At 38.8% G+C, this 26015-nt stretch overlaps 1 long non-coding RNA gene across 1 annotated transcript in view; it reads left to right on the top strand.

Annotated features, from left to right (window-relative positions):
- The first annotated feature begins 6474 nt into the window (after positions 1-6474).
- LOC120533696 overlaps positions 6475-26015 on the top strand; it is a 78980-nt gene continuing 59439 nt past the window's right edge. Inside the window, exon 1 of the long non-coding RNA XR_005634600.1 lies at positions 6475-6551. This is a non-coding gene — a long non-coding RNA (uncharacterized LOC120533696). The remainder of the gene's footprint in view (positions 6552-26015) is intronic.

The raw sequence follows: 26015 nt of genomic DNA, 5'->3' as shown, positions 1-26015 counted from the left end.
CTTGTCTATTTTGTTATAGGGCTTATCTCTGCAGCATTGGGTTAATTGCAGTAACCAGCCCTGGATTGGATAGTTGTTTAGAAATTAAACTCTGGTTTTCCTCTCACACCCCAAAGGCATGCAGGTTAGGTTGGGTTATTTGGCGACTCTGAACTGGCTACTTACAGGTGAATGTGGTTGTGTGTGTGTAATAGTGCCACGCCATGGGCTGGTCCTTCATTCACAGTTAGTTCTTGCCTTTGTGCTAAATGCTGCCAGACATGTACACTTCGCACTTAATCACACTAAACCAATTTATAGGCGTAAATTTACCAAATCTGCACATCTCATGGGTAGAGAAAGAAAACTGGAGATCACTGCAGTAAACTCTCACAGATGTAGGGAGAATATCCACACTCCACATAGGAAAATTCAGATGTACGGTTCTGAGGCATTGAGACCCAACAATAAGCACTGTGCCACTGTACTGCTTTGATTTAAATGAAAAAAGCCCCACAACTTTGTCAAGTAGGACTTCATGCATTGCATTAAATTGAATGCCTTCCATTGATAAGAGTACAATAAGATTTATCTCAATGATTTGAAAGAGGGAAAAAAGAACAAGAATAGACTGGCAAGCAGATGCATGAATAGTTTGAATTGTACAGCTTGGGAAGATAGCTTAAATAAATTGAGAATTTTGAAGTCAATATTTCCAAATGTGCACCTAATTATAGTGGACATAAAAACAATATTCTTCCATTGAACTTTGTGCATTGACCCCTAATAATAATAGAATGCATAATGATACATGTGTTTTTTATTTATTGAGCTATTAATTAATTATATTTCACAAATGATTACATTGACATTTATCCTTTTTATTTGATAATCAATTAAATTACTATGTGCTATCTCCAGGTATCAAAATTTAATTTCAGTGAAAATCTATCATATGTTTTATCCTACTTCTAACTCGAATGAGAGATTAATCAGGCAAAATAATTACAAGTAATTACACTTTAGCTGCTATGGTGGGTAAATTGTAGGCATTTAGTATGAAACTGCTATTTATGTAAGTGTAGCGGCATCATGGAATAACTTACATCTAAATGAGAGATATCTTAATGCAATTTTTGAAAGAGCGTCATATTTTACAAAAATGTTATTTATATAAAAGAAGAAAATGTAAGTTGGTGGATTTTTTTTTCTTTGCTGCATTTACCTACAACTTGGTCTACTTTTCTGTACCCCAACCAGAATATCTTGAGTTGGCGACTCTTTAATAGGTGTGACCTATAGGGGGCACCACCGAGCCCCCAAACCCCAGACGCAACCACACCAAGAAGGTCCTGGATGCAAATAAATGTTGTTTTTTGTATTCACATTGCCTTTTTCCAAAGTCCACACCACAATCTCTAATCCACAATACCTCCTTCCACTCCTCAAGTTGAGTTTTGCTCTCTGCCTCTCAATTCTGACTCAACTCTTGGATATGATCGACCTGGGAGTACTTCCAGAGCCACGGCCCTGCATAAGAAGAACTTCCAAGTCATATGGAAACCTCTCTAACCAGGTAAGTTTATTCCCTATAAAACCCCTTGGTGGCACCCAAAGACACCAACAGGGCAACCTTTCAAAATTCCAAGTTCCAGGCAACTCTGTGGGTGTCCAGGCTGGTGCCAAACCAGAGGAGCGTTACTCCCTCTGATACTGGGGAATGAATTGTTCAGAATCACCCAGTCCATCCATCATTCTTCTATGAAGACTGTCTTTTCGTTACGGCCTCCCGGCTGGGGAAGATTTCCCCTTCCATCCTAGTCAGGATCCTAGTCCATCCTCCATGGCACCTTCACAGGGCATCTGACTAGGCTATAATTGTGAAGAGTGGTCCATTTATTACCTGCTTTTGGATATTCAGGCTTTCTCATGCAGACCTTATCACAGATACATTTTTTGCCTGACTTCCAATACTACAATGTCTTCACAACCATGTTAACTGACTTTACACTGTTATTGCATGTTAAATGTGAATATATCTGTCTGGCTTTGCTTTTTAAAAACACTGCAACAATCCAATTTTTTTGTCTGCCTCTTATTCCAAACATCTTCCAAATAAGATTATATATATTTAAGATTAATGCCAACTTTCTTTTTCCTTATGGGTAGAATTACAGACATTTCTGTAGAATGTAATTGCCAGGTGGGATCGTCCACCTTCCCTACCAGGATGGAAGGGAGCCTCTTTAGAATACATACTCCAATGACACAATAGAGGGCAGTGCTCCTTTGTCACTGCTCCCATTTGCCTGCCTGCTGGGCATACTGGGAATTGGAGTCCTGTGTGAGAGCCATGCTGTGTGTTGCAGGTGCCCCCAGGGGGAGTTACAGGGGTGATCCATCCCTGTTTTATGAAACTTCCACCTGACCTGAAAATGCCTCCCGTGGACCTTGCCCAGGATCTGACTTCGCCTTTCCAATAATAAGTTACTTTTCTTCCTTCCTGGTCAGAATGTTGGACAAATTATTCAATGAGAATTCTTTTGCAGCATACAAAATCAAATATAATTTGTTTTGTACTGAACATTTTAAACTATCTGATGATTTTTCATCCAGTTTTACACAATAGCTACCAAGGCTTTTTTCCATTTTAAATCTTGGCAAGCTTCCCTTTTCATCTTCACTCTTCTGGATCTCTCAGTGGCATTGATCAATGGGTCATCATATACATATACTGCAAAGTGATGTCCTCCGGCTGTCAATCCTAATGTACCCCTGATTCTCATCTTTTCCTGCAATTCCTGATTAAGGTCATGATATAATCCCAATTCTGGAAAACAGGCACAGTGAGGATTGTGCATCTTTGGGCACTGAACCTCTATGCAAGAGGTAAACTTGGCCAATAAATCTGAGCATACCCAAATGGTTAATAAGTGAACACACTATTCACTAATACTCTCTGAATGTACAGTAACCTGATTCCTTTTTCTTGCATAAACCCTGGGTATCTCTGCAGGATGGGGTACCCATGGAGTGGTAGTTACATGTTCTCGTCATGGTTTTGTGGGGATTCTTTCAGGAGCTCTAGTTTCTAACTGCTCAAAATTAGTGGTGAGGCTATGCTATCACCAAAACAAATTTTACAATTCTGCCCTAATTAGTTTTCATACACCTTTCATTATCTTTTTGTTTATTGTCTTTTTGTTGTTTAATTTTATTTCATAATTTATGGCTCTGAGTTGCTTATTTGTAATTTACTGGTTAAAGGATGTTAGGGGGTTTCATTTGCTCTGATTCATTTTAATACAATGTATTCTTATACAGTATATCATTGTTTACTATGTACAGTCTCATTGTACTTTGTACTTGCAATGGCTTAAATATGCTTGTGTGACAGAGAGCACTTGCTAAAAGGGTAAATATTATTTGTGTTTTCTACTAAATAAAGTTAGGTTATGTATTTTAATACATTCTTGTTCATTATGGTACCAGTGAGTGGTGATGTGTTGCATTTTACTCAGTCATACATGTAAGAATACGCCGTACTCTGATATGTGACAATACTACTAGTATTTCTGATACTATAACTACTATTTATATAATGCAAATGCATAATGTAAGTTTTGGTTAGCGACTCTAAATCCACCTGGTGTGAGCTGAGGCACAATAAAATAATTTTGGCTAGGGATGCCATGCACTTTTTTTCTTGTGGGGAGAATTACGCATATGTCAGCACATGTCAGTGCACCATCTGCAGCACCTCATTTCTAGTGCCTATGCTTATGAGAGGAAGAATGCATAAGGGTGCACTGTGACAAAGTGATGTCCAGGGTGACTTAATGTTGCCTCTGACCGAGGCCAGAAACAGTGAGACTTTAAAGTGAAAGATGGTTTCTTTCCAGGATTCGTATCTTATACTTTCTTTGCAAAATGGAAATGCACGTCTATCACCCTGCACATTGGTTAACTCAATCTAGTTGTTATTCATAGTCTTTGCTGGAGTTTTTTTGTAACCGATGTTTTTAATGAAATAACAAACACTTTTTCTTTATTTATTTGTGCATAATGATAGCAGCAGGATATGCTCATACCTTTAAGAGGATATGCAAGATTTCTTGTAACGAAAATTGTTGGAAAAAGGAAGCTTGTGGACATCTAGTAATATAACACTTGAAGTTTTATTTTTGATATATTCCTCCAATGCAAGCAAAACTGTGCTGATGTTGAGCCCCCATTGCTATTTGATTTCCTTAAGCCGTAGGGCTTCCTCCAAACCCTCAGCAGTGGCCGCAATCAACGCCTGCTTCGCTAACATTTGTTGAATGTGGCACGCCGGCAATATCTCTTTGTAGATGGTCTTTTAATTTATTTACGTTTGATCACATTAGTGCTTCCTAGACAACAAGTTCAAGGAAAATCAGGAAGGAGGCAGGAGGCATCTTCTTTTTGTGTGTTTTTTCTTATTTTGTTCATATTCATTTTAGTCATTAGCATCGGCAGGCACATGTCACCTGCTAAAATTAAGAATATGTAATTTTTCTCTGAATTTAAGCATCTCCTGGTGTTACAAGCCACAAGCCCCACAAATAAGTAAGTAAATCTCCTCTGAGCAAAATATCAAACTAATTTAAAGAAACAAGCAGAAGAATAGCATTAATGCTGAGAAACTAAGAACCTTTGTACCTTTGAATATCATTTAAATTAATTTTTTGTGCTACTTGAGATTCACACACATAAACAATAACTGAGATTACAAAGGCAAGTGGGTTATTACTTTTAAATTTGCTTCAGCAGGTGGAAATAAGATTTAAAAAGTTCTGATCGCAGCCGATTGGTTACGAATTCGGGGTAGTAGCGATTGTCTTTACTTGAAGGACCAGTTGGTATAAAGATGTTATATCTAGCAATGGAATCTTTAACTCTTTTAAAACCTAGATTCAGAGGTCAGAAAAGAACACTGGTGTATGTCCACCACACGGAGAATTTTGCAGCTGTCATATTAAACATGCCATCTGGTTAATGGAGAAGGCCATTTCAGGTTGAACAGGTCATCTTCCATTTATTTCAAAGCATATTCATATTGCACTGATGCCTTGTCCTGACTTGTGGCCAATGCTGAGGCCTCCATGGCCCTGAACTGGACAAAGTGGTGTGGTTGAGTGAGGAACAACAAGTCCAAGAGATAAATGTTGGTGCATCCAGCTAGTCGTCCCCGTTCAATTGAAACAAAACAGACACTCTGTGGCACAAAATAGAAGTCTAAGAGGCAAAAAAAAACAAAAAACAGAGAGACAGTTTGGACTTAGTGAGTCTATTCCTTTGAAGGCTACAAAATAGGAACTCCGTCCATTGGTGTGCTCTGATCACAGAGTGATGCCTCCTTTCTTTGACTTATAGACAGGAGTCCAGACGTAGTAGAGTCAGCTGTCTTTACTGAATGCCGTCTCAGCACTGGGGAGGGAGTGGAAGAAGACATAATTAGCGTCAATGTGCCCTTTGTCCTGGTGTGGTATTACATACCTCACATGAGCCTTAAGGGCAATCCACTGATGTGAATGTGTGACAGTGGATATAGAGAATAAATAAATGGACCGATGGGCATTTAAACTGACTTCTACCAAGAACTGAATTTTTATATGTAAAATAACCTCTAGTCCTGCAGTGAATGTTACACCTCATCTTCTTTCAAAAAAATAAGAAAAGAAAAATATGTTTGTAACTTAAAGTAAAATGCAGTCTCCTCTTAAATCATTTTCTTCACCTTCAGCCCTGCACAATGATAAGTCCAGAAGAGTTCTGGGTTTCATTTTGTGTCTTATATCGTAAGTGCCAGGTTTTAAGTTTGCCTCCCCTAACTTTTTTGCAGAGTGGGATGGTATAGACATGTGCTCTGTATTGTTAGTGGAAGCTCAAGTGAGTGTTGATGTGCTCTCCTTCCTTTGAGCTAAGGGGTTTGCCATCATGGTCTCCCCTCATCTACTCACTCACTTGTAATCATCGCATGATATTTTTTTACCTCCACTTAATTTTACACTGGTTGCATATGCTGGCTGCTATAGAAAAACTGTCATGCAAGAGCACTTACTCAGCCTTAACTTGTAGCTTGCTTTGCATTTACAGTTAGTGGACCCCATATATCTCTTAATAGTCCATTGTCAAGTCATCTTCTCAGTTTTGTCAAGCCTACCTTTTTTGATTTCTCTTGAGTTTAGAACCCTCCTGGGTTTCGTATGTCCAGTGCTGTTAGTATCACCCCAACACTGAGTCTGAGAATGTTACATTAAGTGTTTTGTTCCTCTTTTTCATGCTCTGTATTTTTGAAAATTTGCCTTTTCATTAGACTTTAATATCGTGCAGCTCTGATTGAATTACTGATCTTTTTGCTCATTTTGAAATATTTGTCTGTGTCCACCCAGAGGTTTGTTGATTACTCCCTTAATAAACATGCTGACTTCACTGTTTGAAGTGCTTCTTCTCTTTTTTCTCCCAATCTGCAGGAAAGAATGGGATTTACTGCTATAGCAGGTGAAATGCCCTGATGATAGCATATGGTGATATGCCAAGAAGCTAAGGTAAATGTTGCTCTTGTACTATTTACACTATAAACATAGATCTTTGCTAAGCTATTCATGCAAGAGTAATGCTGGCTTGTCAAAGTAAGAGTAAATTCTCAGTCACTGATGCTTATTTAGGTGTGCCATCTGCTATGGCATTTTCCAAAATACCGTGTCTGGTGTAGACTTCTTTAGATTTGTGTATCAAAGCTGTGGATGTAGGCCTGTAAAGCCTCTCATCATAATGACGCTGCCTTGCTGGAGCTTGCAAAGGCCTATGTGGGATTTTGTGTCTTCATAGGTTCAGTCATGTTTAAGAGGAGAATACCTGAACCCCATTTCAACCATGTCCTGTGTTTTCCTGCACATCCCAGGCCACATATCAGTGTCACAGACTCTCTGTTCAAACTTTTCCCTCATCCAAATGGCTGGCATAAATGCATGAATATATTGCTTGGTGTTTATTTTTTTTGGCTTTTATGATTTTTTTTTTAACTGCATACTTTGGTGATTGCTAACTGACTGCTTATGCTCTTTCTGCAGAGTTCATAAGCTGCTAGCTATTGCTTAAAGCTGTTCTTGTGTTATTTTATGAGACTTGGAATTTCCATTGCTTTTTTTTTTGCAGTTGGCACTAATTCAACTGTAAATAAATTCTCTATTTCTGTTAATGAACATATCACAAAAATGTGGCAGCCTCTAACTCTCTCATCACTGCTTTTACTAGCGGATGTAACTCAACATAATATTAAAACAGTTGGTTAGCTCACTGCGATTTTTTAATGGAATTCATACTGAGAAAATATTATATTTGTTGTGAGTATCACATTTATTTCAAAGCAATTATAATACTTTTTCAGTGCTTTTCCTGCCACCCATTTTTTGCATTTTCTTGTGTCATAATTCACCATTACTTCTTTTGCTGGCCCTTATAAAAATATTTTAGATAGATAGATAGATAGATAGATAGATAGATAGATAGATAGATAGATAGATACTTTATTAATCCCAAGGGGAAATTCACATAATCCAGCAGCAGTATACTGATACAAAGAAACAATATTAAATTAAATAGTAATAAAAATGAAAAAAATAAAAAAAATTAAAATAAAATTAATGTTAGCATTTACTCCCCTGGGTGGAATTGAAGAGTCGCATAGTGTGGGGGAGGAACGATCTCCTCAGTCTGTCACTGAAGCTACTCCTCTGTCTGGAGATGACACTGTTCAGTGGATGCAGTGGATTATTCATGATTGACAGGAGTTTGCTTAGTGCCCGTTGCTCTGCCACAGATGTTAAACTGTCCAACTTAAATCTTACAATAGAGCCTGCCTTCTTAACAAGTTTGTCCAGGCGTGAGGCGTCTTTCATCTTTATGCTGCCACCCCAGCACACCACTGCGTAGAAGAGGGCACTCGCCACAACCATCTGGTAGAACATCTGCAGCATCTTACTGCAGATGTTGAAGGATGCCAACCTTCTCAGAAAGTACAGTCTGCTCTGACCTTTCTTACATAGAGCATCAGTATTGGCAGTCCAGTCCAATTTGTCATCCAGCTGCACTCCCAGATATTTATAGGTCTGCACCCTCTGCACACAGTCACCTCTGATGATCACAGGGTCCATGAGGGGCCTAGGCCTCCTAAAATCCACCACCAGCTCCTTGGTCTTGCTGGTGTTAAGGTGTAAGTGGTTTGAGTCGCACCATTTAACAAAGTCTTTGATTAACTTTCTGTACTCCTCCTCCTGCCCACTCCTGATGCAGCCCACAATAGCAGTGTCATCAGCGAACTTTTGCACGTAGCCTCTCTACAATGCAGCTGTTTAGAAGGATAGGTAGCTGTATGTCTGTCTGTGTGTCCATCTTGTTGCTATGTCTGTGTCATTCCAAAAGATGGCACATCACAAATATTTTTAGTAATAAAATGCATTGCATTTGCTATTCCAATAGATGGCACATCACAAACATTTGTGGCAATGCATTTTATTACTACATCCATTTCAATTCAATAGATGATGGAGGCACTGCAAACTAAATTTATTACTAAGATTTCTAACATAGACGGGTGGCATAGCTAGTAATGCATAAAAGCTTTGTAGATTTGTCTACCATCAGTAATCTATTTTCATTTGTCTTTTTGCTGATACCTTTTTCACTACATCTGCATGGGTTTTTCTTCCACATTCCCAAAGATGTGCAGATTAGGTTAATAGGTGATTTTAATTTGACCCCAGTGTGAATGTGTATGAATATGCGTGTGTAAATGGTGCTGACATTTTAAAGAAACTTGGTTGCTATGACATTGTGTGCTCCTACGTACTGTGACGTGTGGCGAGATGGCTGTTATGTTATATGCAGTGGATTGCACTGTGTCTGTACTTTGCTGCAATATGAGTTCTTAAGAAAACAGTTTTTTAGGTCAATTTGGACTTTTATTTTATAAAAGGAAACCAGTATGACCAGATAGAGGTGAGACAATACATGATAACATCTGTGGTGGATGGGCGGGACACATGCTCAGCCGCGACGCCCCTTCTGTACATGATCCGGGGGAAGAACCTTGGGCAACACGACATCTTCTCCAGAATGCTTGGTGGCAGCCCCCTTGGTTGCATTATGGCCACAGGCATGGGATTTTGGGACTCAGCCCTGTTGGGCTCCGTGGCTACCACCAGGGGGAGCTGCACGGCCTCCTGAGCCCATATAGGCGGTTCTTCTGCCACATCCGGAAGTGCAGCCGAATGCAGGTCATCAAACAAATGGAGCGCTTCTGGGTGGGCTATATAGGGAGCCAGCAAACACCACTCAGAGAGCCAGAGTTGGAAGGAGGGAGACAACGCTTGCTGGGAGGAGTGGTGGAGAAGAAAGAAGAGGAGTTTATTTGTGTTTGCGCTTTATGTTTGTGCTTTGTGCTTAGTGAGGGACTGTGGTTGTGCCTGAGGGACACGGGGAAGACGTGGCCCGCAGGTGAAGAAAAATAAAAAGTTTATTTATTTTACAGGTGCCTCCGTGTGTTAGTCTGTGTTGGTTTCGGTGCTCATATAGGACCTTTTTATCACACATCATCATTGGTTTAAATATGTATATTAATTCATATGCTTTGGGGAACATAGACAAACAAGCCAAGGTCAGTATATTGACGCAGATCAAAAGCAGGAACCAGGCTGGTGTAAAGTGCAGGCTGAAAGCACAGAAATGCAAAAAGTGCAAAACCCATTTTTTGAAAGGAGTGTGACAAAAGTATTACTTATCAGAACCTACAGACAGGCTGCCAGGTCTTAATACGTGAACCAGATTTGCTAAAAAAAATCAATCTAACGACTGTACTGTTTGTATTGCACCGTCTAGACCGTGTCTGAACATTTACATACACTCTCAGCTTATATGAAATGTTTTCCTGAGTATGGGTTGTAAGAGTGACACAGGTCGGGCATAAACATGGATACCCATATTTTTTTTATTTATACTCTTCAGTTTTCTAAGTTTTAGGAGCAGAACTCATTTTCCAAATCCTATGTGTCAATGCAAAAGGACTATGACATTATAAGGCTCAGCATTTCCTGACATGATTTCCTCCACCTTTATTCAGTGGTGCAAGAATATGGATATACAACAGGAGTCAAGAGTTGTGGGACTGTATTGTTAACAGGTTACATAATCAAGCTATATCCTTGATGTAAACCTGATCTGATGTTTTTAAAGTTTTAAAGTAATATCAGATAAAAAAGAAATTCAGAATTGAAAAAGAATTCAGTATCACATAGAAAGTGATCTGTACCCAAACTCAGAAAAGGTGTTACCAGTGACATTTCTTCATTAAGGGTGAGTGGGGCACATCTCTACCAGACGTGGTGCAAAAACAGTAATAACCTTCTCACTAAATTGGTAATGTCAACCCTCAACTTTTTATCTCATCTCATCACATCTTCTTATCCACCTTTTTTTTTTTTAGCAAAGGTCACAATACAACCCTCCACTTTGTCTCCTTTAAAAAGTTTTTCACAGTTTTCTATCATATACTCAATATAATTACTTATCTAGAAGAGTCTTTTTTCATTGTAGTTGTTGAAATTGTCTTCATGTTGGGGGGTCTACACTTGTTTAGGGCTGAGGAGCTGGACCAGTGGTCCCTGCAGTGTTCTTTATACAGCGTGAGTGTGTACATGTCCTACTTGAACTTTCCAGTTTAGTGATGCCACTTGAAGATCATCACCTGTATGAATATGAAGACCACCTGTTGCTGTTGTTTTTTTTTTAATCACACATGCTTGCACTTCTGGTTTGAGCTTTGCCCAATCAAGTTCAGTGAAGAGGTACAAAGAGTCCAGTACCATTTTCTCCCTTAAAAGCAGTACAGTAATTTAAGAAAAAAATGGAAGGAAATTGATATCAGGAATTGGTCACAAGACATTGTGCTGTGTGTTGGTTTTCAACCACCACAATAAACTTGAAAAGGCCACCACGGAAGCCTTCATGTGTTTTTCCATGTAATGGAAAAGAAGGCAGTGGTATGATGCTCCTGTTTCAAATAAGCACAGTGTCCTGGTGTGGAAAGAACAAGAATGCTTTTAGAAAATTATTTTTTCAGTTGCTTGCTGGCCTTGTGATGACAAGCAAATGCCTGGCCATTTAGTAGTTGCCATTGCTAGTAGACATGCAGTGTGCGGTTTGAGTTGTGCGGTGTGTGTCATCTGTGTGTTCTTTGTTTTTGTGGCTTGTCTTTTTTCACCTCGAAAATGCTTGATTCTTAACTTGAGGTGTTTTAGTTTTGCCACAGATTTTCTTGAGCAACAATTATTTGCAAACCTCTTACTTAGTGCTTAAATCTGTTTGGCTGAATGTTGTCAGTTGATGATGATGTCGGAGGATAGCACAATGATCCCATTTAGACACACAAGACACCAGCATCCCATTGTTTGATTGATTTTTTTTGTTGTTGCCTGTTTCACTGGTCAATAGCAAAAGGGGGAACGGGTGTTGTTAGTTAGGTAAATTAATGTTTACCATAGAGCAGTGATTTCCAACCGGTGGTTCGGGTTCACGTGCTTTATAAAAGGGGTTTGCGAAAAAATATTGTAATGGAGGAATTTTAAACTCCAAACGTAAAAAATATAACGAAATATCACATGTAGGCAAATATATTCATAGTACTATTAATAATACTATAATAAAAATAGGTCCACAAATCAATAAAATGTCAGATTTCATGAATATTGCCTCGGTCACTTATGCATTGAGATTCTGTAAAATTGTCAAGTCGCAACAGGTAACAATCTGTAACGCGATGAGATGTTATGCCGCTGGTGATGCGTGTACATTATCGAAACTTCCAATTCAGCGAACCGAGAACCCCAAATGATCTCGGAAGAACAAGAATAACGTCTGCCGATATAAAAATGCCACGATCAGCAGAGAGCAGAGTCAAATTGGATCGAACAACGCGCTTAAGAACCACGAGTGATTTTAATAAGATAAATTGGTAGTGCATAGTGTGTGTAAATAAATTACGATAAAGACTTTTTTACTTAAACGTGCACACGTCGGACGTGAAAGTGAATAATTATTATTCTGTAATTTTATTATGGATCGGTTAAAAACAGGTAGTTTTATCAAGTCTGACAAAAAGCTGGACGAGCAATCAATTGCTTCTTCTTCTACTTCAGTCCCTGATTTGGTACCAACACTGGGTGATGATACTGAAAGTTGTAGTGAGCTACCGTCTCTCCAGACTGAAAGCAAGGAAAAAATAGGCGAACATAGTAAGATAAAAGAGAAGAAACAAAAATATGACAGTGACTATTTACAAATGGGTTTTTATTTTACAGGGGATGAGTCAGAACCTAAACCGCTTTGTGTAGGCTAATTTGTAATGAAGTCTTGGCCAACAGCAGTTTAAAACCATCACTTCTTCATAGACACATTGAAACAAAACATCCAATGTACAAGGATAAACCTGTAGAGTATTTTAAAAGAAAATTAGCAGGTAATAAAAAGTGTAGTGTTTCTTCTTTCCTGTCAGCTTCAAACGCAGATAGTAAAAATGCTCTTGAGGGATCATTTTGAGTAAGTTACAGAATTGCAAGATCCGGACAAGCACATACAGGGGCAGAACATTTGATTGGACCGTGTGTGAAAAACATAATGAAGTGTATGCTTGGAGAAAAGGCGGCAAAGAAAATTGACCTGGTTCCCTTATCAAACAACACAGTGTCGTGAAGAATTAATGATTTGGCAAATGATGTGGAAAGTGAAAAAACAAAATTGAATTATTTCGCGATCCAACTTGACAAGTCGACCGATGTAGCAAACACCGCAGTATTGCTTGTTTATATTAGATACCCATTCAAGAAGATGTATTATTTGCAAAACCTCTGAAAACCACTACGACAGGAGAAGCAATTTTCGATATGATCAATGGCTATTTTGAAAGTAATGGAATAAACTTGTCTTTTTGCTTGGGTATATGCACAGATGGTGCAAAATAAATGACCGGAAAATTTTCTGGTCTTGTGGCACAAGTAAAGAAGATCAACAAGAATATTGAGTGGCCTCATTGCTGTATTCATAGACAAATACTGGCATGTAAACGTATTCCTGTAGAGTTGGCCAGTGTTTTAACCGACGCTGTAAAAATTGTAACTTTAATAAAATCGCGCCCTACAAACTCTCGTCTGTTCCAGGCGCTTTGTGAGGACTATGGAAGCCTTCACGTTTATTTACTACTTCATAGAGAAGTTAGATGGCTATCTTGTGGTAAAGTTTTGACCTGCTTGCTTGAATTGAAGTCTGAAGTTGAAGCATTCTTTCTTGACCATCCTTTTCATTTGTCCTCTTGTATGTTTCATATTATTTGGCTGCAAAAACTTGCATACTTAGCTAATTTCTAAATTAAATGATTTAAATCTGTCTTTACAAGGCCCAGGTGTCACCATTTTCAGTGTGCATTTTAGAATAGAAGGGAGACGGCCCCTTTTATACATGTCCCGGATGAGTTCCAGGGGCCTCATGTATAAACGGTGCGTACGCACAGAAATGTTGCGTAAGAACTTTTCCACGTTCAAATCGCGATGTATAAAACCTACACTTGGCGTAAAGCCACGCACTTTTCCACGGTACCTCATGCCTTGTCGTACGCAAGTTCTCCGCTCGGTTTTGCAAACTGGCGGCACCCAGCGTCAAAGCAGTGCTACTGTTCTTGTGTGATTACTCATTATTTTCATGACGCGGCTTTATAAATACACAGAAACTAACCGCATATTGTTTATTAGTGTAATGCATCTGATTGTAATTAACTCGTAACAATATAATGGTCCAGGGAACAGCCATAGTATTCCAAATACCATAACTGCTTTAGCGTTGTTACTTCTTCTTCTTCTTCTTCTTCTTCTTCTTCTTCTTCTTCTTCTTCTTCTTCTTCTTCTTCTTCTTCTTCTTCTTCTTTCAGCTCCTCCCGTTAGGAGTTGCCACAGCGGATCATCTTTTTCCATATTTCTCTCACTGCACCACTCGGAGTATTTATATCACTGTATCTGAGTGTGAATCACAGCAGCAGCTGATCGGAAAGAGAATTATCGGTATACGGCATTAAGCACACGCTGTCTCAGCCACGGCAAAACGTTTCAAAGCCTTTCCTGTACAGACCTCGCGGTTCAAAACAGTTTAATCCCAAAAACTTTAAATGCAGCCAATCAAGTGCTCCTTGTAGAGCCGTTTGTACCTATAAGTACAATCACCCCACTGTAAACTTGCACTACAGTTATAATATCGCACAACCTGAGCCACTTTATAAAGCGCGTATTTACATATGATGACGATATAATTTTTAAGGTGAAATGCAGCAAAATATGTTTGTTAAATTATACAGATAAAACTTTAACTTCATTTAAATAATCTATATTCTTCACTGGGAGTGTCTTTAAGGACAGACTAATTAAACATGTACTATGAAGATATTTCAATGTTCTTTAAACGTTTTGAAGAATCGGCGCTAAGCTTACAGATGGCTTAACGTCTATTACAGAGCTGATTGTATGGCGATCGGTTACTTGGGGAAAGAAAAGCACTGACTGCAGTGACGGCTACGCCAATATATATTGAATATAAAACAGAAAGAGAAAATAACAACACAGCTAAAAATGCAGCGACAAATTTCGGCAAAAGTTAAATGCTTGTGTCATGAGCACAAACGTTCTTTAACTCCTATCATCATGAAAATGACATCACGTATACATCTCAGTATTTTAGTTATTCAGAGAGCTGTAATATCATGAATGTAATGGACTCTGTGTCCAGTTGGAGGAAGAGAGCCGGTTTAAGAAGCAAGTAGTGATTCACACACATAGAGCACATAGAAAATCAAATACAAAACAAAGCATTTAACGTGCTACTTTAATTACGATGTGATTTTAGAAACTGGTTAATTAAACAATTTTAAGATGAATTTTATGATGTTCTACTTTAATGACAAAATAAACTACGTGATTAAAGTGGAAATGTCGAGATTGAAGTTGACATTTCGTGCTTTTTCCCCACCGTGTGGCTTTTTTCTCTGTACCCTAATAAGCTTTCATATGACACTCAGACAGTGGGCTTACAACTCGGCTTTTCACGGCGACTTTGATATACGACTTCTTTTTTATTTCCGGCACTGTGCGATTTTGTGGATGTGAGCTTTCATGTTTCTCCAACATGCTATGCCACTCGATCAACTTCCTTTTGTTGATTATACCACGGCTTATTTGAACAAATAGTATGTTTTTCCTTTGCTTCCACTTGGTATTTGCTGAAATTCTTATATTTTCCCCGTGCTTTTTCCATTGTCTTTTCACAGAAGGCTGCGCTTAAGGGCAATTTATATTGATTTGCATATTCAAATAGGCGTAATTCTGGGAGGATTTGGGGCGTTAGATAATGCGCGTGCGAGCGTTAGTTTTCACGCTGATCAGGATTTATGTAGCCGAAGAACGTGGAAGTTGGAGTACGCACAGATTCCTGCATCTGGATTTTTCTGTGCGTAAGCACATTTCGGCTTTTGTGCTTACGCCATGTTATAGTGCGAGTTCTACGCACGGCGTTATACTTGAGGCCCCAGGTATTTCCGACACTCCCTCGTTGGCCACGCCCCTCACCGGGTGTCTTCTTTAATCTTCCCCCAGCACTTCCGGGTGTGGCGGAAGTGCTGAGGTAACAGGTCCCCAAGGCATTGGGGCGCCTCCTGGCGGTGACCACGGGCCCGTACAGGGTGGGGCTTTCACGTGATCCAGGGTGGGCGCAGAGCCACATCCGGTCCCTCACAGCGTCCCGGCCGGGTCGTTGCCCCTGGCATCCCTGACACCAGTCACTAATACTTTTTTTTCTGCTTAAATATGAAAAACAAAGCTATGAGTGTATCAGGCATCACCAAAAGCCTAACATGGATATAGTATGCAACAAACTAATGCTTTTTTGTATTAGTGTTTATAAACCTGTATCTATATTTGTATGCTTCTCTTTCTCCACAGTTGAATCTGATTTATTAGATTCATGTAGATTTTAAGCACCATCAGGAACTGTTTTGTTAAACTTACAAATTGTAAGTAGCTCTTGATGGTCCCAGTTTCAATCTTCAGCCACAGCTGAAAGCTTAGCAATTTGCCTGGTAAGAGATTTACTATGTCAATGGTTCACATAGTTGTGTTTTCTTAAAGTTCTAATTACTTCTGAACATCTTTAATACTCGGTGGAATTCGTTTATGTTTTCTTTATGTCTAGGATCCATCAATCATGTTAAATTTCTTCCTTGTCTGCCTAAAAATGACTTGTAAAAGCTGCAGGACACACATTAAACTCCAGCTCCTCTGGCCTTGACCTCCAAAATACAGAAAACACACACACACACACGCATTGTACGTAAGCACTTGCATATCCATATATGGTTATTTTTTAACCCTAGTGGGTTTGGAGAGCCAAGTCAGACCACAGATTATGTAAAGAGAGGAAAGTGCACCGTGAATGAATATCCCACGTGAGCCATGAAGGCATTAGATTCTCTTCTAATAAGTGCAATAAAAAGAAGCTACAATTTTTGTGTTAAAGAGAACATTTGGAAAAAAAAGAAGCAGTGATCCTAGCAAATGAATCTCACGTTCTCTTTTAATTCACAAATTGGGTGAAGATGGAATACAGTTCTGCTGCCTAATGCAAATTAATCCAAACTCAGGTTCTAGGAGGTCTTTGATTTTTCAGAGTTTTGCTCACCTAGACACAGCTTCAAGGGTTCTAAGGCCAAAAAGAATAAACTCTTCTAAGTTCTTGTTTAAAGTCTGAATGCATATTTCTTGAGCCATAGGCCCAGAATTTCTTATTGTTCTAATAAGGAGATAACAAAGATCATAAAGCATTTGGGCACCTGGGTGACATCCATATCACTGAATAAATTAGAGCAATGAGAAATCATGCAATATATGCAGTGATGTCTTGTTCCAACGCGAGTCACCGTGAGACTGAGTTTAAGATGGTGGTGGAGCCGATTTTCAGGAACATAAGGCAGAAGGGAGGCCAGGAGATGGAAGTGACATCATTGGTGGCCTTTCCATGAATCAATCAAGAGTTCTGTAGAGGCATTAAGTGACAGCACCAACTCCTGGCTCGGAGAGTAGTTAACATTAGATGAGCCCTGAGGTTGTCTCCCATGTGTAACATTGTATAAAGTGGGATATTAACTTGGACATAATGTACCTGTATATAGTTAATACAAGGGACTACTAAAGGCAGATTAGGTTGTCAAGTCTGTAGCAGTAACTGATGCCCCAGTCCCATGTGTGATAGCAGCAAGTTTAGGATGACCTGTGAGTCTCCCAGTTATATAACTGTCACCTGAATGATCACCATTGACCATAAGTTATACAGTGCCTTTCATGGTCATAATCTTTGCAATCTATGGTGAGGTAGACCCTTTTCAACTGAGGATAGCAGACATTTTCAAGAAGTGAGCAAGGCCGCCACAAGAATGAAATGTTGTATGGACAGGAGATAAGTTGGTCAGCCATACCATTAACAGTACAATTGATTTAGGTGTAGTGTAAGAGGCCTATATAAGATTCTTGTGGTTTTCATTATATTAAAATTATCTCTTGTGACACACGTGTGAGTAGGAGGCAGCTAAAGGGTCTGAGTAAGTGTAATAAAACATCTGACCAGGGGGCGGCGGAGTGCGCTGACTGTCTTTCTCAGTTCCCTACAGACCTTTCCCGGGAAATCCTGCAAGGTTCCGGTGCCTCAGAAGACGTCACTTCCGAAGCCAGCCCCTTTGATGACATCACTTCCAAAGCTGACCCCTTTGATAACTTCACTTTCGAAGCCGACCCCTTTGATGACGTTACTTCTGGTTTCGGCCCCTTTGCTGACATCAGTTCCTCTCCATACCTTTAAAGTCTCTTGGACTACTATAGCCAGTTCTTTTGTGGACTCTGTTCTATAAACATTGTGCTTCAAAAACAAACTTTTACAGCTGGGAAAAACAATATATGGGTGGCTGCCCCAAACCTTTATGATGTCTTTGGCTTATTATTATCACACTCTGTTAAGTATGTGTGTTAGGGTCTGTCAATAATTAGATACAATAAAAAATTCTAGAAAAGATAGTTTGATGAAAAATTTTCCAGTTGTTCCCCTTACTGTAAATTAAATTCTTTCTAATTTTAAGTAATACAGAATATCATTCTATAATTACACTGTAGTAGTTACCTTTCAGATTTTTCCTTTTGACAACATTTAGTTTCATATTCTCAAAGTGCTTTACCAGATGTCAAAGTAATAGTCACAAAGAAAAGCAAATTAAAATTACAAATTAATAATAATAAACAAAATGCAAGCTATTAATAATACACATTAAGATAGATGTATAGTTAATAGAAAAGTGGAGTTCTTGTACATCAAATTGATTTGAAAGTCTGTAATGGATGAGGATTTAGTACAACCAATAAAAACATGTGGCCAAGGGTGTTTTCATTGTTGAAAATATCTTGCACATGTTGGGTCCAACCCTGGGGACATTTCAGACAGTCAAAGTTGAAAGGAAGGTATGTGATGAACCATTTTTAACTGAAGATGGCCATGATGCATTGTCACAAGAATAGACTGGAGCCATAAAAAGGTTTGTGGTAGCAACCCATCTATTGTTTCCTGGTTGCAAAATTAGTTTAAATGGTGTACAGTTGTGTACAGGTTTGAGTCCAAGACAAAACTTATTTGCTGTCACAAAGATGGCAACTTTAAAGGAGATCGGAGGAAGTGACATCATAATTGGGGCCCGGACTGGAAGTGACGGCATCATTGGACCTGGAACCGGAAGTGACTTCATCAGTAGGGTCGGAACTGGAAGTGGCATCACTGAGGCCTGAACCGGAAGTGAGATCATCGGGGCCAGGAGGAATTTCCTGTACCTGGTCTGTAGAGAAGTGAGAGAAAGAGTTAGTGATCTCTGTCACCCTTTGGTCTGGCATGGAATTACCCTCATTCAGGCTCTTTAGCTGCCTCCCATGCGCACGTGTGTGACAGAATGCAAAGTAAGCAACATTTTATTCTATGAAGTGCTGACATCCATTCAATTTTCTAAAAATCTAATTGCAAATTTCAATTCCTAGTGCTATATTAAATTGTCTGGTTAGTTCTGAGCTCACTATTGGTAGTGTATAGTAAGAACCTCTGTAATGAATAAAGGAGGGAGACTGTGAGACAAGCTGATTGTACAAAGGACTCTGACTTGCTTCTCATTTTATTTTTGGTTATCTTTCTCCAAGATGACTAACAAGTTCAGAATACAACACAGTTAGTTGACACACCATGTATTTATTTATTTATTTTTATAATTGATGTCCAGGCAGGGTACGTGACTTGATTTGTTCCAGGTTACACACTCAGATGTACAGTATGTACAGTATGGTAGGAATTGGACAACAACTTTGGGATGTATGCCTTAGCCACAACACCACCTTGTTTGCTACACAGTGTAAGAAATTATAAAAAATGGTTTTCATTTGGGTGGGGACTGAATCCTGGGTTGTTTTTTTTTAATTGTTTTTGATGTGTATTATTTTACTTGCTACGTTTTTCTCAGTTGTTATATTCTGTTATAGTGTCTTCCTAGATATAAGGAATGTACTGCAAAAAGTGAAAATAGAGAAAACTTATTTATGACAGTCTTTTAAAGGGTGCAAATATTTCACCAGTTTGAAAATCTGTAAGGCTACGTCCACAGTAATGTTTGTGTTTTCGCCTTTTGCCCATACTACCGTGGCATTTCTAACCTTCAAAAATTTACAGTTTTGAAAATGCTTTCTAGGGCTTTATATTTCTGAAAACTAAGGGAGTTTATGATGATGATGAATATACATTTTGCTGAAAGTCTGAAAGTTTGCTGTATATACTGCTATATGTGTTTATACTGCTCACATATTGAACGAAAATGTGCTCACGGTACTTTGAGAATGTATTCAGTCTCTGCTCAACATCCCGTCCAGATGCATTCTGATACCAATTTGCACACAGATTGAGGACTACTTTTTAACTGCGATCAGTGCTTTTGATTACCATTACACACTGCAGTTACAGTTCTGAAAATCTACAGTAATAAGCTCTTGTACTTTAATGAGCTGCTGTCCTGTTTTGCTACCATTATGTGCGACCACAGACAGCCATTGCCTTTTTTGCATGCAAGTCACTGTATTGGCTGCTTTCACATTTACTTCTAAACACTTTCACATGGCATGTCCACATTGGAGATTTGTGGAAATAATGTGACAGCTTTGGTCCCTTTGCCAAAGTTCAATGCTAAATAACACATCCTTTCATATTAAAGTATCCCTCAATCACTATTTAAACATTTTAAGTTACTATATTTGCTTGTAGTACTAGAGCGTTATATCATTTTAGCCATTGGGAATGTAGTGAGAAGTCAGGTAAAATGACACCTTTAATTAGCTAACTAAAAAAATTACAATATGCAAGCTTTCCAGGCAACTCAGGCCCCTTCTTCTTTTTCGTTAGCCAATAAAAGGTGTCATTTTGCTTGACTTCTCACTATATTTGCTTGAGAATTCTTTTTGTACATTTTTGTCTATGTGCAACATAATATTACTAATAGTAATTAATATAATAATATAACACAAAAAGATATTAAGGACACAATAAAAATGCATGAAATAAAGTATGTGTTTTTGATTCAAAATCATTTGAAAATAAGCTTCTGTCATTAATCAGCTCTTTTCCCCATTACCACTATTATACTGTAGTTTTAATATTTCGGCTAGCTGAAAATGTTTGCCAGTTCCTTAATGTTAAGAAATGTACTTTACACAATTATGGTATTATTATGGTATTATTTTTTATTTTATTCATTTATATTTTTATTGTTTTATTTTCAGCTTCACTAAAGATTTATGTTGTATTTGTGATGCTTTACCCACAATAAAAATGTCATTGAAGCTGTTACAGATCAATCTTGAACATTTTAAATGTCACCCAGCACATAATCATGTTTCTGAAAGTAGGATAAACAGAAATTGGCTTGGCTTTTACTTTACCATGAGATTGAAATTAAGAAATCCTTTGTTTCTTTCATTATTTTCCCACACATTGAAAGCTTGCTGTGTCCGATTTTCTAAAATTCATTTTAAAACTATTTTTTTTAATTCTCTACACAAATAAACATTAGAGCAACTTTCAGAATGTGCTCTGTTTAAGTTTCATTCAAAGTCTGTGCTACTTTTAAGTGGGAAGGAAATCATATTCCTTAGCAAGATCATCTAGAAACTCCATGGTCAAAGTGTCTTTAATCTGTACTTTTTTTGTGAATCCCTTTGACAAAACAAGAGGATCAAACTTCTAATGTTCAACCAGGGATGGAAAAAGGTTCAGGCATACTGGAATCATGCTTTGGGAGCTGGAAGATCCAAATGTGAAGTTTAAATAACTACAGGGGTTGTTGCAGGAGTCAAAAGTAATGGGAGAACAGAGCCAAAAACAAAGTTCCCAAGCCCTTTGATCAAACACTCTACTAACACCTCAAATGTTTTTTCTGCTGATTTTTCCAGAATTTTGGACAAGGATGAAGTGCATAACACTGGTCCTAATGCCAGTGCAACAGTGATGTCTTGCATTGTCACTTTTGGTTGACTCAAGCTAGTTACACAGCTAGCAATGGTACAAAAATGGCAGTGCTCACAAAAAAAACAACATGGCATATTAAGACATGACATAATTCTAAAACTAAGAAGGTTATTGTAAATTACATGTATAAAATGCTAAGTAATGTCTGTCATGTGTGAATGTGTGAAAGAAAACAAGGAAACAACATAAAGGTTTGGGGATTCTGCCCCATGTACTTGTCAAACAAGCAAAAAGATTTGGCAAATACGTCTTTACAGACTCAAGTTCACGAGAGAACTGAGGAGATGTGTAAGATCGCTGGCAGATATGTGCAACAGACAGAAAGAGGTGGGATTAGGGAAGTGATGAAAGTTGAGGGCAGAATCCTGGGGAACGGAAGAACAAATAACGTCATCTGATGGGGGTTCTGGATAGTCGGAAGAGGAAGTGTTGTCATTGAAAGATATGGGTTTTGCTTGACTGGAAGAGGAAGTATTGTCTGAATCCAGAGGACCCGGGGCCTCATGTATAACAACGTGCGTAGAATTCGCACTATAACATGACGTAAGCAAAAAAAAGGTGAAATGTGCTTATGCACAGAAAAACCCAGATGCAGGAATCTGTGCGTACTCCAACTTCCGTGTTCTTCCGCTACATAAATTCCGATCAGCGTGAAAACGTGCCTTCTGTCCCGCCCCAACTCCTCAGAGAATTACGCCTCTTTGAATATGCAAATCAATATAAATCGCCCTTAAACTCAGCCTTCTGTGAAAAGACAATGGGAAAAGCAAGGGGGAAATATAAGAATTTCAGCAAATACCAAGAGGAGGCAAAGGAAAAACATACAATTTGTTTATTTAAACCGTGGTATAATCAACAAAAGAAAGTTGATCGAGTGACATAGCATGTTGGAGAAACTTGAAAGCTCACGTTCACAAAGTCGCACAGTGCCGAAAATAATAAAAGAACTTGTCAGATATCAAAGTTGCCGTGAAAAGGCGAGCTGTAGCTCACTGTCTGAGTGTCATATGAAAGCTTATTAGGGTACAGAGAAAAAAAAAAGGCACACAGTGGGAAAAAGCATGAAATGTCAACTTCAATCTCGACATTTCCACTTTAATCATGTAGTTTATTTTGTCATTAAAGTAGAACATCATAAACTTCTTAAAATTGTTTAATTAACCAGTTTCTCAAATCACATTGTAATTAAAGTAGCACGTTAAATGCTTTGTTTTGTATGTGATCTTCTGTGTGTGAATCACTACTTGCTTCTTAAACTGGCTCTCTTCATCCGACTGGACACAGAATCCATTACATTCATGATATTACAGCTGTCTGAATAACTAAACTACTGAGATGTATACGTGATATCATTTTCATGATGATAGGAGTTATAAAGCATGTTATTAAACATAGGTTTCATGGCGCAATGATTGTGCACGACCTTCGATGAAATAATTTATTGCAGCAGTACTCATGGGCGGTCCTAGGCTCATGGCTGCCCTGGGCAGAGAAAGAATCTGTGGCCCCTTGGTATCTTATGCACAGTGGATGGCCACGTCCGTTGCAGACACTGCATAGCTACCTTGTGCTCATGACACAAGCGTTTAACTTTTGTCGAAATTTGCCGCTGCATTTTTAGCTGTGTCGTTATTTTCTATTTCTGTTTTATATTCAATATATATTGGCGTGGCCGCCCCTGCAGTCCTTGCTTTTCTTTCTCCAAGTAACCGATCGGCACACAATAAGCTCTGTAATAGACGTTAAGCCATCTGTATGCTTAGAGCGCCGATTCTTCAAAACGTTTAAGGAACATTGAACTATCTTTGTAGTACATGTTTAATTATTCTATCCTTCACGCCAGTCCCAGTGAAGAATATAGATTATTTAAATGAAGTTAACGTTTTATCTGTATAATATAATAAACATATTTTGCTGCATTTCATCTTAAAAATGATATTGTCATCATATGTAAATACGTGCTTTATAAAGTGGCTCAGGTTGTGCAATATTATAACTGTAGTGCAAGTTTACAGTGGGGTGATTGTACTTACTGTATAAGTACAAACAGTTCTACAAGGAGCAATTGATTAAGTGCGTTTAAAGTTCTTGGGATGAAACTGTTTCTGAACCGTGAACTGTGATTCACACTCAGATACAGTGATATAAATACTCAGAGTGGTGCAGTGAGAATAATATGGAAAAAGATGATCCGCTGTGGCAACTCTTAACAGGAAAGAAGAAGAAGAAGAAGAAGGTGCAGTGAGAGTAACAACGCTAAAGCAGTTATGGTATTTGGAATACTATGGCCGTTCCCTGGACCATTATACTGTTACAAGTTAATTACAATCAGATGCATTACACTAATAAACAATATGCGGATAGTTTCAGTGTATTTATAAAGCCGCGTCCGGAAAATAAAAGAGTGCCCCCAGTCTGCAACACCAAGCAGAGAACTTGCGTACAACAAGGTATGAGGTACTGTGGAAAAGTGCGTAGCTTTACACCAAGTGTAGATTTTATACATTGCGATTTGAATGTGCAAAAGCTGTTACGCAACATTTCTGTGCGTACGCACCGTTTATACATTAGGCCCCAGAAGAGTAGTTAGTATGTGGAATCTTCAGTGGTTCAGCAGGGGAAAGGGAGAAAGAGTTTGAGGACAGCACCAATCCCCAGTCTCGCAGAAAAGCACATTTATTTGAGCCCTTAACTTCTCTCCCATGCTGCCATGCACACGTGTGTAACACAGAAATTCAATTGAGAGCTTATCTTAACCTGTGTAACATCATCCATGAATTGGTCTGATGGGCTATCTTGGCCTCAGGATTGAGCTTAGGCTCCTTCTAACAGCAAGGAATGACTCACACGTTCACCATGGCTGACAGCAAATGCACAGCCACAAACACCACAGACAGGAACAAGACAGCAATGGCTTCAAGCAATGTGGATGTGTGCTGTGGCTGATAAGAACAGCTGACAGTGAGCACACTGCACAGGCCAACTGAAAGTCATACAAGATCAACAAGCTGGAGGTGTGGGCTTTCTACAACACATTTACGGGCCTTGGGTCCATTGACAGGCGGTATGTCTGTCAGGAAAAGAGCTGTGGTGAATCACATCACTGCAGACTTGGAATAGTGACATGGGGTGCTATGTTTCACCACCTTTCTTTGGGGACTGGTGGTCTGAGTGTAAATTAGCCAGTTTAAAAAATGTTGACAGAGATAGATCCATCATGGTTTGAAACACCAAAAAGAAAGACAAAAATAATATATATATAAAAAAGAACATGTTTTAAAACAATACAAAACATTTTAGGATGATCTCAAATGGGTCACACCATTAACAAGTGTGATAAACCCTGGGTGTCTGAGACCCCCAAACCCCAACACAATCACCAAAACAGAGTTCTTTGTCAAATAAATGAAGATTTTTACTTAAATACTTCCAAAATATTACCAATTCTCGCCAAAACACTGGTTCTTTTCCTCTCACCACCGCACTGCCCACCTCCAGTCAAGTGTTGCCTCTCTACCACCCAGCTCCGACTCCCATGAGTAAGGGAGTGCAGTCCTTTTTATTACAGACCCGGGAGTACTTCCAGTGCCAGGGCGATAGCCCGATGAAAGTACTTCTGGGTCACATGGAAGTCCATTATTTACATAGGGAGCTTGTTTCTCTGGAACGCCCTCTTGCGGCACCCCGTGACTCCAGCAGGGCTGCCTTGCCAGACTACATTTCCCAGCATGCCCTGCTGACTTCCCATTAGCTATCGCCCTGCTTTTATAGAGGTTGTCTGTCCCTTTCTTCCTTCCGGTTCCATTTCTTTTCCTGGCCGGGATGTCCATCCAACCTGTTTGGCATCTACACAAGCTAAATGATCAAGATGTTGGTACTTTTCAAATACAATTATTCATATGTATACTAAATGCACTATGTTTACCAAAATGTTGCTTGGAGTGTTCTGTGAATTCATGATAGACAAAATGATAAGTTACAGGAAACTATTAAGTAAGGTTGAGTTTTCAATCATTCCTTCTTTCATTACAACAACTACTGTTAAAGAGCTGGAGCATGCCTGAAGTATCAGTACAGAAGTTGAACTCTGATGGAGCATCCATCAGCTTATTTTAAAGACTCGCTCACACAGATACACACAGTCACAAATTTCAGATATTAATCTAACTAGCCTGCATACTTTGGAGAGACACCAATGTATTCAAAGAAATCTGTGCTGTTATGGGGACATTTGGACCAAGGACTTGTAGACTGTTAGGCAGAAATGCTGACAATGGTAGCACTTTGTTGCCTCATCGTTAAACATTGATTCATTTTTTTGTTCTGTAGTCTTA

The sequence above is a fragment of the Polypterus senegalus genome, chromosome 1, assembly GCF_016835505.1.
Source record: "Polypterus senegalus isolate Bchr_013 chromosome 1, ASM1683550v1, whole genome shotgun sequence".
In the NCBI taxonomy this organism is placed as follows: domain Eukaryota; kingdom Metazoa; phylum Chordata; class Cladistia; order Polypteriformes; family Polypteridae; genus Polypterus; species Polypterus senegalus.
The sequence above is the reverse complement of the archived record's forward strand: the minus strand, read 5'-3'. Positions and strand labels throughout refer to the sequence as shown.